We start from the raw sequence: 13,175 nt of genomic DNA, 5'->3' as shown, positions 1-13,175 counted from the left end.
TCCCAGAACCATCCATCTGGAGGGAGCAGTCTCCTAAGCTTCCCCAGCGGTCTGTGTTCCAAGTCCATCTTCCTGGTAAGCCAGGCTTGCAGAAGGTGCCCCACGAGTTGTGACCCCTGGCCAATATCCTGAGCTGCCTCTTGGGCTCCCCTTAGGCTTGGACAGTCAGCCACTTGGCATCTTTTCCTAGGAAAGCCAGAGGCTCTGGAGCTGAGTACAGGAATCACCAGAAAGGACAGACCTCTGATGGCTACAAACTCAGAGGGGATAAGGGGAATGGTCCAGAAGCAGAAGAGCCTACTATCAAAGCCATATCCTTCACCTTCCTGCCAGACCTCCCATCACATGCCAACAACCTTCAAGCACCTCTTAGGAGCCATGGCACCCCCAAGCCAGACCTTCCAGCATTGCCTCTGAGAGGTTTGGGTCTATTACAGGAAACACACAAGGACATATATATAACCAGAGCTGTCAGATCTACAACCAGGCACACAAAACAGGCCCCCAGAATCAGGAAGGAAGGAGGTCTGGGTTTTGTCTGGGGAGTCAAACCTGACTTTGAAAAGCATAAATATTCAAGAACAGCCTGGAAGGATAAGAGGAAGAAGGGGCTGGGGATGTAGCTCAGTGGTAGAGTTCTTGCCTAGTATGCACAAGGCTCTGGGTTCTACCTCCAGCATCACAAAAATAATAATAATAAAATGAAAAAGGAAGGGAAGGGCCTTACAGGCCACATTAAAGGCACATGCACATGCAGACAGGGAGTCTAAAGAACAGGCCATAATTAGACAACGGTGAGGCTGGGAAGGTCCAATGGGACCAGTCCTTGAGGATTGTATCCCACAGTATGGCACTGGGAGGTTTCCTGTAGGTGAGGACAGCTAGTGGTGTTCGTTCAGTATCTGAATGCTCTCTATGACAGGGAGCTCACACCCTCAAGCTCACTTGTTCTGTATCGTGATGCCCACAGCATTGAAGCAATACCCTATCCCCCAAGACCTGCATCACCCTGGAGCAGCACAAAGACACAAGTGGCTCATCAGTCACTTACTGAGTGCCAACAGTATACAGAAGTGATTGAGAAAGATGGCTCTGCTGTCAGGGCACAGCATTCTACAGGAATTGAAAGAATCCTATTCACATAAACAAACTCGTAGCATATAATTTCCCATAGAGATAATGCATGGGAGGCTTGGGCTGGGATGGAGAATACGTGTGAAGGGTGTTTTAGTCAGCTTGTTTTGCGGCTACGATTAAAAGACCCAACCAGAACAACTGTAGAGGAGGAAGAGTTTATTCAGGGGCTCATGGTTTCAGAGGTCTCAGCTCCACTCCTCTGGCTTCCAGGTGAGGCAGGACATCATGGCAGAAGACTGTGGCAGAGGGAGCAGCTCACATGACCATCAGAAAACAGAGAGAGAAAGAGAGGCTCCACACAACTGATGCAAATATATACCCCCAAAGCCACGCCCCAATGCCCACCTCCCCAGCCACACCCACCTGCCTTTAATTACCACTCAATACCATCAGGTGATTAATTCACTGGTTGGGTTAAGGCTCTCGTAACCCAATCATTTCTTCTCTGAACCGTCTTGCATGAGCCTTTGGGGGCTACCTCACATCCAAACCATAACAGGGGACAGGGGAACTGTTTTGACTCAAGCAGTCAAAGAAGGCCTCTCTGAAGGGGATACACTGAACTCAAGGACAGGAGGAAGGAGGACTCCTGGGTTTGGGGCTTGAGAACCAGGGATGCATGGTGCCCCTTGAAGGGTCTCCAGGTGACCTGTCCAGTTGTAGCACTATGGGCTGGGAGCTCATATGTCAATAGGCACAAGTGGGTACCTGCCTGCACACACGTGTGCATACCTGTGCACTTCTCTCCTTGGTGCACACACTCACACACACATTTAGGTGCGGCTCTTTCTCTCCACAATCATGAATATACCTGCAAAGCCCAACCTACTGGGCTCACTACCCAGACTCGAATCCTCATAGACACAAAACAGCTCAGTTGCACAAAACACTGTTGTGTATTTTTTTCCTCTGTGTCCTTGTGCCCAGCCCTGGGACTTTGCTGTGCCCACTGGATTATCTACTTTTTTAACCCCAGCTAATGTGCGGATCCACCCCAGGATGACTAGACTGGGTTTCTCTCCCAGAGGGAAAGAACTTCTGATGCTTGAGTCATTTGAATCTGTGGCACTAAAAGGTCTCCTGACCAGAAGGAACAAGAAAATGTCACTGGCTGATGGGGACAATTTTAATGCAAAATGCCACCTTCTAATGATTGTACCTTTGCTGCAGCTGCCAACAGAAAGACACTTAGCTCTTTTCCAGGGGCCAGACTCAGATCAAACAATTTTGTACTTCCTCCTGCCTTGGCACTGATCTTGGCTCCTCCAGTACAGGCCCAGGCTTCTCCCTGAGCAAAGGGGACAGAGCCCAGGCGAGATCCCCAGAAGACCCTTCCTGGGGCCTCTGTCACTCTTCCATCTCCTGAGCCCCTGGATAGCAGGCAGCGATGAGCAGCTCCTTCTTGTCTACCTTCCACCAGGACCTGGGTCAGGAGCCCTCCTTAAGTCTCCCATGGCCCCCAATGTGTCCCCTGTCATTGCCTTGCTCCCTGCACAGGAGTCTCCTCTTTGCTTTGTTTTTCCTCTCTGCATGACTGAGTCCCTCAGAGAGGAGACAGATCAAGTCCATCTCTCACTGCTGTGTCCTGGGACTCAGGACAGGCCTGGCTCATCACTGTTTCATCTTATCTATCCAAGGAGTGGAGAATACGCAACGAAGGAGAAAGGAACCACATTCTTCTCAAGCAGGGCAAAGGAGAACGTTTCTGCTTTTTCCAGACTACACGGGTCCAAAGCACCCCCAGAGTGGCCCAGCCCCTCTCTTCCTAAGCCACCCCAGGTTGTCATTCCTGTTCTAAAACACCCTTAGCGCCTCTGCAGTGGGAAACATCAACACCTCTGGGTTCATGCCCAGCTGACATCAGCACTCGGGGAACCCCACCTGTGAACACCCTGCCCGCCTACAGGGCTCTCACCACCTCCAGCTCCTCCCCTTCCCACACCCAAGCCTTTGTTTCTTCTGCGCTCTCTCTCCGCAAGGCTCCTCCTCACACTTCTAAGTCCTATTGACGCTTCAGTTCCCATTCTAAGGACACTTCCTGTGGCAGGCACATTTCCAAACTCCCCGCAAGGTGTCCCACACCTAGGATTCAATCAAACACAAATGTAGGCACTGCTGTGAGGAATTTTGCAGATGTATTTCAAGTCCCAAACCAGTTGACCTTAATTAAGGGACAGAGACTGTCCTGGTGGAGCTGACCTAACTATTGAGGCTTTTTAAAGCAGAGCTTTGGGGTTAGGGGTGTAGATCAGTGGTAGAGCACTTGTCTGGCATGCAGAAGGCCTTAGAGTCTATCCCCAGGACAGAAGAAGAAGGGCAGAGGCAGGGGGAGAGGGGGAAGGAGGGAGGAAAGGAAGGAAAGAGGGAAGGAAGAAAGAGCCAAGTTTCTCCCACTGGTGTCAAAAGAGAAGCCCGGAGACTGGACGCAGGAAGATTCCACACACCTTGCTAAGTGCAGGTGGGGGAGGGAGTACATGAACAAGCTATGAGAGTGACCTAGGAGCTGAAAGTAACCATCATCTGTCAGCAAGGAAATGGGGACCACAGTCCTACAACTCCCAACACATGAATAAGCTCAGAAGCAAATTTTTTTCTGGAGCCTCCAGACAGGAACTCAACCCAACACCTTTAGTTTGGCCATCGTAGGTTCTCTCAGCCATGCCAGACCTACAAGCCACAGAGCCAGGCTCTCATGTTTTCCTTCTTCAAATGCTTCCTTGTGGTAAAATGTACCTAAGTTTTGCCATGGCGACAATCTCTACGTGTACAGCTCCATCACATCAAGTACATGAACATCACTGTGGACCATCACCACCATCCATCTCCAGAGCTCTTACCTTGCAAACCAAGTTGGCATTTACCCATTTGTTAAGCATCAAATGCCTTGGAATAGCATCCTTCACCTATTATAACCCTCAGCAAAACATACCCACGTGGTAGAATTTCTAAGGCGAACAGTAGCTATAACTGAGAGCACGTTTATGAGATCGAATTTATTTATTATTCCATTTTAAAGGTGATGAACAGAGAGATTTAAAATAATAGGAACTTTCCCAAGTCACACAGTAGTAAACAGCAAAACAGCTCACGACGTTGAGCTCCACTGAACTGTGCTTCTTGAGGCCCAGAGAGCTGTGTGGATGGTCACGTGGAGTTTGCCCAGAGACCCTCAGAGCTGGAAGAGATGCTGGAATCCATCCCTGGAGATTTGGTGGGGGTGCAAGGAGGGCATTGCAGGGCAGAGTCAGGGTGAGATGCTGAAACTGAGCCCCATAGTTTCAAGCTGGTTTGAGGAAAAAAAAGGGAATGGAAGGTAGGTTAGTGGTGAAACCAGCCCTCTTTCTCACCCCGCTCCAGCCCCCAGTTCCTTTCTTCAATCAGAGTAACTCCTCATTCAAATATTCTATATGTTAGCATTCATTGGACGAAATCTCATTTTTTAGAAAAAGGTCCTACTGCTAAGAAATATATCTGAAAATCACTAATCTGTGACAAGCTCTTTTGCTACAAAGTATACTTACTAGAAAGGCTCAGAGAGGTAAAGTCACTCACTTAAGCTCACACAGTCTTCCATCAAGTCAAGGTGGAATCACAGGTCTTCTTACACACACCTCCCTCCGGGTCACTGGTTAGATCTCAGATTAGATGACTAAGACCCCTAAACTCCATGGGCCTCTGAGGTTAGACTTGGAGCTGCCCTGAAGCCAAGAAGACCTACCAACAATAAGAGAGCCCTCACAGAGAACAAACCCGGCCTGGCCATCAACACACAGGTCATGGGTCTCAACTCTGCCCCTCCCTAGTTGTGTGACCTAAAACAAGTCGCATTTCTTCCTGAGGCCTCAGTTTCCCCATCTATGAGGTGTACACTGGGCCTCTCCCTGTGGCTTTCAGCATTGGTGTTGTGGGGGCCTGAGGCTGTGGTCATGGAGGGCCAGCAGGGAAGCAGCTGGTCCCCAAAGGCTGGCGGTGACTCAGCACTTCGTTCCAGCTCTCTCCACCGCCCCGCCCCCACCCACAGCTGATGGGAGACATTAAAATACGAAGCCGCTTCAGTCAGGGAAAGTGGAGCGAAGGTGCAGGGACCGTGAGGCAGGAGGTGTCAGCACCAGAGGAAGTAATTTAATAAGGGCCCGCTTGGAAATTATATCACCCCAAATAATATAATAAACCCTAATTTACTCACATTTATCTCCCAGAGTTTTTTGGGGGAAGCATAATCTTGCCTGCTCTACAGTGATGGATTAGCGCAATGGAAACTCCACTGGGAAATAAAAAAATACATCTTGTAGTTTTTGACGTGTTATTATTCAGTGTTATCTCGTACGCCTCATTCCAGGCCCATTACTCATGTTCACTTTTTTTCCTGCTGTTTTTTCTCTCCCCTTCTTAACAGTCAGGGCCAGAGGCAGGGCTGCCGGCACCTGGCTCTCCTCGGCCATCGCCTAGCGGGGCCCACAGTTAGGGCGTCCTAGATTGGGTAAAGGGGGGCAGGAGAAAGAAGTGGTCCCTGCGGAAGAGTGCCCAGGGGGTGGGGGCATTGCCAGTGATTTGAGATGAGGGGTGACCCCATTTTTCCAGAGGGAACCCTACTTTGCTGGCCACCAAAGTCTGAAGGGACTCCAAAGCTAGTCCCAGGCCAGCCACGGGGGCGTAAGGGAGTATCTCTTGGAAACTGAGAGATGGAGAGCGCATCCCCTCCCCCACCTCTCTCCATCTCTGGTGTGTTACTTGTTCTCTATCGTCTCCCAGGCCCACCATCCAATTGACTGGGTCCCAATTTAATAGTTCCAGCTCGGCAGGGGTCCCACCTGGTTTAGGTAGCTACAGAGATGGAGAGAGGAGAGGTGGGTTTGAGATCATGTGGGATTGGCATGGCTGTCCGGGCCCAAGGTGTCAGTACATGATTCAAGAAGGGAAGAGAGGCCGAGCAGGCACTCTGAGTGGTCTGTACCATTACCCAACTTTTGCAAGCCTCAGTCTCCTCATCTATAAGATGGGGGAAATGATGTGATAGAAGGAAGTGAGACCCTGGAAGTAGAAGTGTTTTGTGAAGGGCATCCTACCGCAGTTACCCCACCTCAGCTCCTCCCAATTTATGCTGGGCTGCCCTTCCCCCTCCTCCCTCTGAGAAGGAACAGACAGTCCTCTTCAGGCCCAAGCCAGGCCAGACTCGGAAGAGAGTAACAGGAGCCACTTGTGAGGAAGAAATGAATGCGGCAGTTTGCAAATCTGCTCTCCTCAGGAGAAGGGAGGAAAGGCAGAAGGCCCACAGCACCCTGGGAGACGCCATGCATAATTGCTAATAAGCAGGCATGACCGAGTCTTAACAATAATTAAAGTTACCAATGGAGAACTTGTCCATTTCGGGGTCTAATGGTTTTTCAGCACATTAAACATTAAAGGGGTAATCACCTCACACACACCGGTGCCCATGCAGCCGCCATGTGTCTTTCCTGCTGATGGCAGGGAACTGAATACAGAGCCCCAAGCAGAACCTGGGGGTCTCTTGCCCTACCCTAGGGTTCTGGCCACAAAACCAATCTGCCTGCTGAAAGCCCTGTGGCTGCTGAGGGAGCTGGTCTCCACCAGAAGGGATATCTCCACGAGTCCCTGCCTTGCATCTCCATGGACGAGGTCCCTTGGATCTGAAAGAGGTCAGCCTCCCAGATCAGCAAAGGCCTTCTAGGGTCCCCTTGCTACCTCTCCTCTGCTGACATTCCTCCAAGGCAGGGGCACTCCACTGCCCCTCAGCACTACCCGTTTGGTAGTTCTCTTCCCTAGGAAAAGGGCAGATTCTGACATTCAGGGTAAACAGAATTCTCTATAATTCTGTGCACTATCAGGTCATTTACATGTATCCTCTTATTCCACACAATTGATGGGTTAAATTTGCTATTCCCATTTTGCAGCTGAACACAGGTTGATTTGCCCAAGACTACATGGCTAAGAGAGGAGGTGTCACTGTAAACACACTGATCTAGCCTTCTAACTATGCCAGTGATATTAAGAGAAACCCTGCTGAATGCATTGGTCTGACTCTCCATCTGCCCTGGAGAAGTTGTTCTGGGCCATAGGTTCGGGGGTGCTGTGATCACCAGCTTCATTTGAGGTGCAGTAGAAGGGGCTCTTGACCTGGAATTGGAAAATCTGGACGTGGGAAGTCACAGCTTTGGTCCCATCAACAGAATAACCTAGGCAAGTTGTTTAACCCTCTCTATGCCTCTGTTTTCTCACCTGAGAAATGGAAAGAATATTTTCTACTTCTCAGGATTTTTAGGAGGAATTGTAAAATATGATACAAGGAAGGAGATGGGGACAGAGGAGGAGGAGAGGGAAAGGGAAAGTACTAGGGAATTAAATGGAGCAAATTATATGATATGAATGTGTGAATAATGCACAATGACCACCAATATTTTGTATAATTATAATGTACTAATGAAAAATTTTTAAAAGAGTGAAAATTTCATAGACTGAAAAGTCAAAAGATGGCACCTTAAACTAATAAAGCCAGCAGGAACTATCTAAAAATATTATGAAGAAATATGAGCTATGTAGATTCTGGATGAAAGAACTGAAAGATTTGGAGGGGAGTAGTGTTGACTTGTGATGCTTTTACTTAATGCTAACTTTAAAATTATAAACATGCATTGTTTTATCAATTAAATTTTAAAAATAATTATATATAAGGCAGCTAGCTGGAAATCGACATCACCATCATTACCATCATCATCGTTCTCAGCCTTCAGAGGCCACCCCATGTTGATCAGCCAAGAGCAGATGTGTGAACACAGAAGTGCATGTAGCCCTTTGATATACTCCCGTCCATGTTAGTAATGCCTGCACACATGTGCGTCCATTCCTCACTATCCTGATGTCTTGTTGGGTATGTGTCTTTTTGTGACCTGTCTCACTTACATATTTCTCAGGAGTGGGGAATTCACTGACCAAGACTTCCATTTCTAACTTAACCTTCAGAAGAGTTTCTGCCAGAAGCACAATTATAATGTTTGTCTTTAGGGATTCCCACCCCTACCCCACCTGCCCTTGACCCTCTCTTGTGGTCCCTCAAATGCCACCAAGCATTTGTGAAGCCCCAGAAAGATAGCAAACAGCCCTGGCTGTGTACTCTCCATCTCTCAGCCCTTACTCTGACACATCTCTAGCCCATCCCTCCTGGGCAGCAGTCTTTGCTCTAGACCTTTCCAATCATCACCCCTTCATCAAAACATACTTTACCAGTGATACATCTCTTCTCAGCCAATATATTTGCATTTACAAGGTCTTTATGCTTGGATGGGGACAAATTGCCCTGAAGACGCCTAGAAGCACATTTTTCAATCCCCTCTGCTTGAGAGGACCTGTCTCTAAACATGGCAGTCACAGGCCAGTCCAGTGGTCTGAGTTCAGATTCATTTGTACCCTAAATCATATTGTCTTACAAATAGTAGTGTCCAGTCCACAGGTCCCTGGGTTTTGGAAAGGTACTTTACTGACCACAATCCTGAATTCCAACACATCATCAGACACATGTGCCTCCCACAGACCCCTTTGGACCTGTCCAAGGTCCTGATATTTTCTTGTTTGCCACAAAAAAAACCTCATCAAAAGGGCCCAGTAACAGAGAGTCCTCTTGATTATTGGATGGAGGTGTCAAAGGCATGATCTATGTCACCTTAGGTGAGCCTCACTGTGACCCTCTGTGAATTGGAGATATGAATGAAGATGAGCTGTTGTGAGAATCCTTTCTGCTGACAAGTTCTAACTTATATCAGCACCCTAAAAACCCATCTCTTGGCTCTCGAGAGGAGCAATGCTACCTTCTCTCTGAAGCCTGTCCTGGTACCTGCCCCATTGTCAGAAAATCAATCATAGTGTCCCCAGGATTCCCACAGGATAGTGCTCACAGTCCTTTCCAGCACTGACTCGCCACACTGTTCTCATATGCCTTCCCGCCTGGAGCCAGGGATATGCCTTACTTCTCTGTATGTCCACGCCACCCAGGGCACAAGGAGTGCAGGAATGCATGAGTACATCCCCATGAGGAATTTCTGTGTAAAGTTTCCCCTTCTTGGCCCACTCCCCTTGCCCTGCCCCTGCCTGCCCCAGCTTTTCTGTTACGCCCACTCATCTGCCACTCCTGAAGATTCAACTATTTTTTCATCATGAAAATATAATTAATAATAACCTCCAGTAATTCTTTAGGGATCACACCCACCATATTGTCAATGTGGTCTCACCCTTTTACTCCCTGCCATTTCCCATCCATTCTGTTTCTCTTCCAGTGCTGTAGTCCCCACTTCCTTCCCCTGGACGCTCTGCCTTCATTCTATCAAGTTCAGCTGGATCCTCCTAGAGAAACTTCTGGTCAAGCCTCTGCCACCTTCCCCTCTCCCCACCTCCTACTTTGGAGAAGTGTACCATCTCAGTCCATTCATGCTGCTATAACAAAATACACTAGACTAAGTAATTTACAAAAAATAGAAATCTATGACTCACAGTCTTGTAGGCTAGAAGTCCAAGATCAAGATACCAGCAGATTTGGAATAGGTGAGGATCTCTTCCTAATAGATAGTAACTTCTCGCTGCATTCCCACATGCTGCAACTCGCAAGGGAAAAGGGGCCAGCGAGCTCCCTCAGACGGCTTTCATAAAGGCGCTAATCCATTCAGGAGACTGAATCACCCATGACTTAATCATCCACCAAAAGCCCCACCCCTCAATACTATGACCTTGAGGTTAAATTTTAGCATGTGAGTGGAGTGGGGTGGCACATACATTCAGACAGTGACTGAGGCCTAGAGTTATGCCGATTTATGTGCAATACGGGGCACGTCAGAAAACTGGCTCCAGTGCAGTCAGAGCCTCTGTCTCTGGCAGGCAAAGCAGCTGTAATTGCTTGGCATCACCTCCCCTCGCCTGCTCAGCAGTTCCCCCTCAGCCTTCCCACTTCTGCCCCTGCTGCTCCCTGTGGCTGCCAACGCCTGTCCTGCCCGAGAGAGCCCCAGACCAGTCCACCCTTAAGCCCCGAGAGCTTTTTCTAGTCTCTGGCCTTCATCCCTCCCTTCCCCAGCTCTTTTCTCTTTTCTCCTCCCAACCCTTCTTGTCTTGCAAAATCCCAGCCTTGCTCCTACTGTACAAATGGAATTATCTACAAGGATTTGAAAGGACAAGTGTGCAAGGAGCCAAGTGGCACCAGGCTCTCCTCTCCTTCCTTTGATAAATTCCTTGCCTGATCCAACAGTCTTTCAATTAGGTGGATTAAACTGTAACAGAGAGCTCTGGGGGAGGGGAGGAGCTGCTCGGAGGAGACAGGAAGTTCTGTGGAAAGAAGTGGATCATGCCAAAGGGAGCTGCCCACCCTCAGGAGGCTGGACCACCAGCGTGTGTCAGTGTCACACGCCACCCCTTGCACACAGTACTTTATAGCTTGCAACATTCTTTTCACCTCCATAATCTCATTTGCTCTTATCAGGACACTGCAAGCTATCTATCGCTTTCTCTGTTTTTGTTGTTGTTTTGGTGCCAGGGATTTAACCCAGGGGTGCTTAAGCACTGTGCCACAACCTTCAACATGGCTTGTTGTTGTTGTTGTTGGAGACAGGGCCTCACTAAGTTGCTGAGGTTGGCTTTGAACTCGTGATCTCCTGCCTCAGCCTCCTGAGTTGCTGGAATTACAGGTGTACACCTCATGTCTGGTACTATCTCTGTTTTGTCAATAATAAAACTGAGGCTTAGGGAATAAGTAACTTACCCCAAAGGCACACAGAAAAGCCTTACATTGGTCCTGGGCATTCAGGGATGGGACCTCCCCATCACTCCCCGCCCTGTCCACTCCAGGTGCCCCATCATACAAGACACAGAAGGCCCAGGACCGGAGAGAGTGGAGAACTCAGCAACAGACCCAACTTTGGGCATGAATAATAGAGTTTGGGCAGGTGACTCCATGAAACCTGAGAAAATAAGGCATCCTGTCTGTAGAAGTCATAAGCAGCAAAGTCCTGGATTCCACAGAGAGAGGTCCTTGGTTTTCTAGACTCTCGGAGCAGGGTAAGGACAGAGCTGAAAGATGGCACACAACACATCCATGGTGTAGTTGGTCATATTGGTTTAGAGGAGGGTTTTTCAACAGGCTCCAGCTGGGTCTTTGCCAGTGAGAGCTCTGTACAGAAAATGGTCTTTCGGAAGCAGATGGCTGGGACAGATGAGATTGCCATGATGGCTCTTGGCATCTTCATCCTGTCCTCCCACACACCCCACCCTCCAGCCTCCTGCACTAACCCCTTCTTGGAAATGAGGAGGCTAACAGATCTGACTGGATTTCCTATACTGGGACCCCAGGACCTGGTCAGAAGGGATCAGAAGATGAAACTCTTGCTGCAACCCACCTTCAGCACTGCCAGTGCCCCTGTATGTCTCTCCCACAGACTCAACTCAGAGAGAGCAAGGCTCTGCCTCCACTGCACTCTTCCAAGCTTTTGTATGCAGTTGCTTGTCCCTGAGGGGCGCATAGACAAAGGAGGCTCCGGGGCTCTGCTCAAGGGGACAGAGGTACAAAACCATACATGGGTCCTGGGGAAGCTTGGAAGCTTAAAATCAGAATCATATAAGGCTCAGGCTGAAAGAAACCTGGACAAGCACCCTACCCCATCCCTTACAGACATGCAAACTAAGGCCCAGAGTCAGGGAGTGACCTACCCAAGGCCAAACGGTAAAATCATTAAAAATTTAGGAACAGGACTCAGATTTCCCACCATCCAGGTCTAGACCTTTCCCTAACACTAGCTATTGGGTCAAGTTGCCCAGTTCTGGGGGAGGTGACTTAGCTGGTGACTCAGGAGAAACTTAGGAAGACTGAGACATCCTCATGAGACATCACTCAGTTGAGATCCTTTAATGCTCTTAATTACATATAAGACACCTTCCAAAACTGCAAAGACACTTTGTACTTAAACATATTATGAGTTTTTAAGCATCTACTGCATGCAGGGTGCTATAGCAGGTTTTATGGGAGATAGAAAAATAGAAGCTCACTTTCTAGATGCATGTTTATTCATTCCATAAATAGTAATTGAGACTCTACTATCTGGCATCTGGTAGGCCCAGTTTGTTGTACTAGAGATGCTGAGATGGTCAGTGTGGATAAGATCCCTGTCTTCTGAGAGCTTACATTCTAAGGGATAATCATAGTTTACAAAGCATTTACTAGGTGCTTGAAACCCTGCCAAGGGCTTTACCCATGTGATCTAACCTGCATGAGAGGGCCATAAATGCTCATTTTACAGATAAAGAAGCTAAGTTACAGAAAAATTCAGGATGCTCAAGTTCAGTTATTACTTAGCCCAGCTGGATTTGAACTCTGGCATGCTGACTTCAACGCTTGTGCTTTTGCATGTTATATTACCACACTCACAGTAGAAAGTTTCCAAAGAACACATATCCTCCCAAATGTGGCCACGCAAACCACTCACCTGCTCAGCTGGCTGCAGGAGTGCTCATCAGCCCCAGGGCCCCTAATGAGCAGCATCAGGCAGTCACTGTAATTTATAGGCCTATCATATTCAAATTTGGCTTCAACCCTCTGTGGCCCCACTACACTTTATTCTGGTGATGATTTATTGTTTTAATTGAGACTTTGCCTAGGTAGAACCCACTGCTGCAAGCACAGAAGGACTCAAAGCCCCCGAAATCCAAGACAAAGTTTGGCCCAAGCCAGTCATCTCTCCCCTGGCTCCTCTGTGTGCAGCTAGAGCCACAGAGTGACAGTAAGCTGCAAGCTATCCCACAAGGGAGGGGCCATTCCTCCTGAAAGACAAATGGCCTTGTATTCAGTGGAGACGGCCCTGATGCTTAGTGGCCTTTGGGTTAGTGAGTGAGAGCAGCGCCCAGATAGGTCAGTGCTGTCAGGAGAGAGGGCGGGAGCTGCGAGCGCTCAGGACCCAGGTGGGGAGAGGTGAACCTGTCACTGAAGGGAAAGGAGCCCATGACAGCAGTTCAGCAGATCTAATGAGCGGCCCAGCTCCCCGCGTCAACTCTGA

The 13,175-nt window shown here is 48.6% G+C and overlaps 1 long non-coding RNA gene across 1 annotated transcript in view; it reads right to left on the bottom strand.

Moving 5' to 3' along the window:
- LOC125613950 overlaps positions 1-9,830 on the bottom strand; it is a 40,560-nt gene extending 30,730 nt beyond the window's left edge. The window contains exon 1 of the long non-coding RNA XR_007344560.1: positions 9,637-9,830. This is a non-coding gene — a long non-coding RNA (uncharacterized LOC125613950). The remainder of the gene's footprint in view (positions 1-9,636) is intronic.
- Positions 9,831-13,175: the final 3,345 nt, after the last annotated feature.

This window comes from Marmota marmota, unplaced genomic scaffold (assembly GCF_001458135.2).
Source record: "Marmota marmota marmota unplaced genomic scaffold, marMar, whole genome shotgun sequence".
In the NCBI taxonomy this organism is placed as follows: Eukaryota; Metazoa; Chordata; class Mammalia; order Rodentia; family Sciuridae; genus Marmota; species Marmota marmota.
This window is presented reverse-complemented; position numbering and strand designations above follow the sequence as displayed.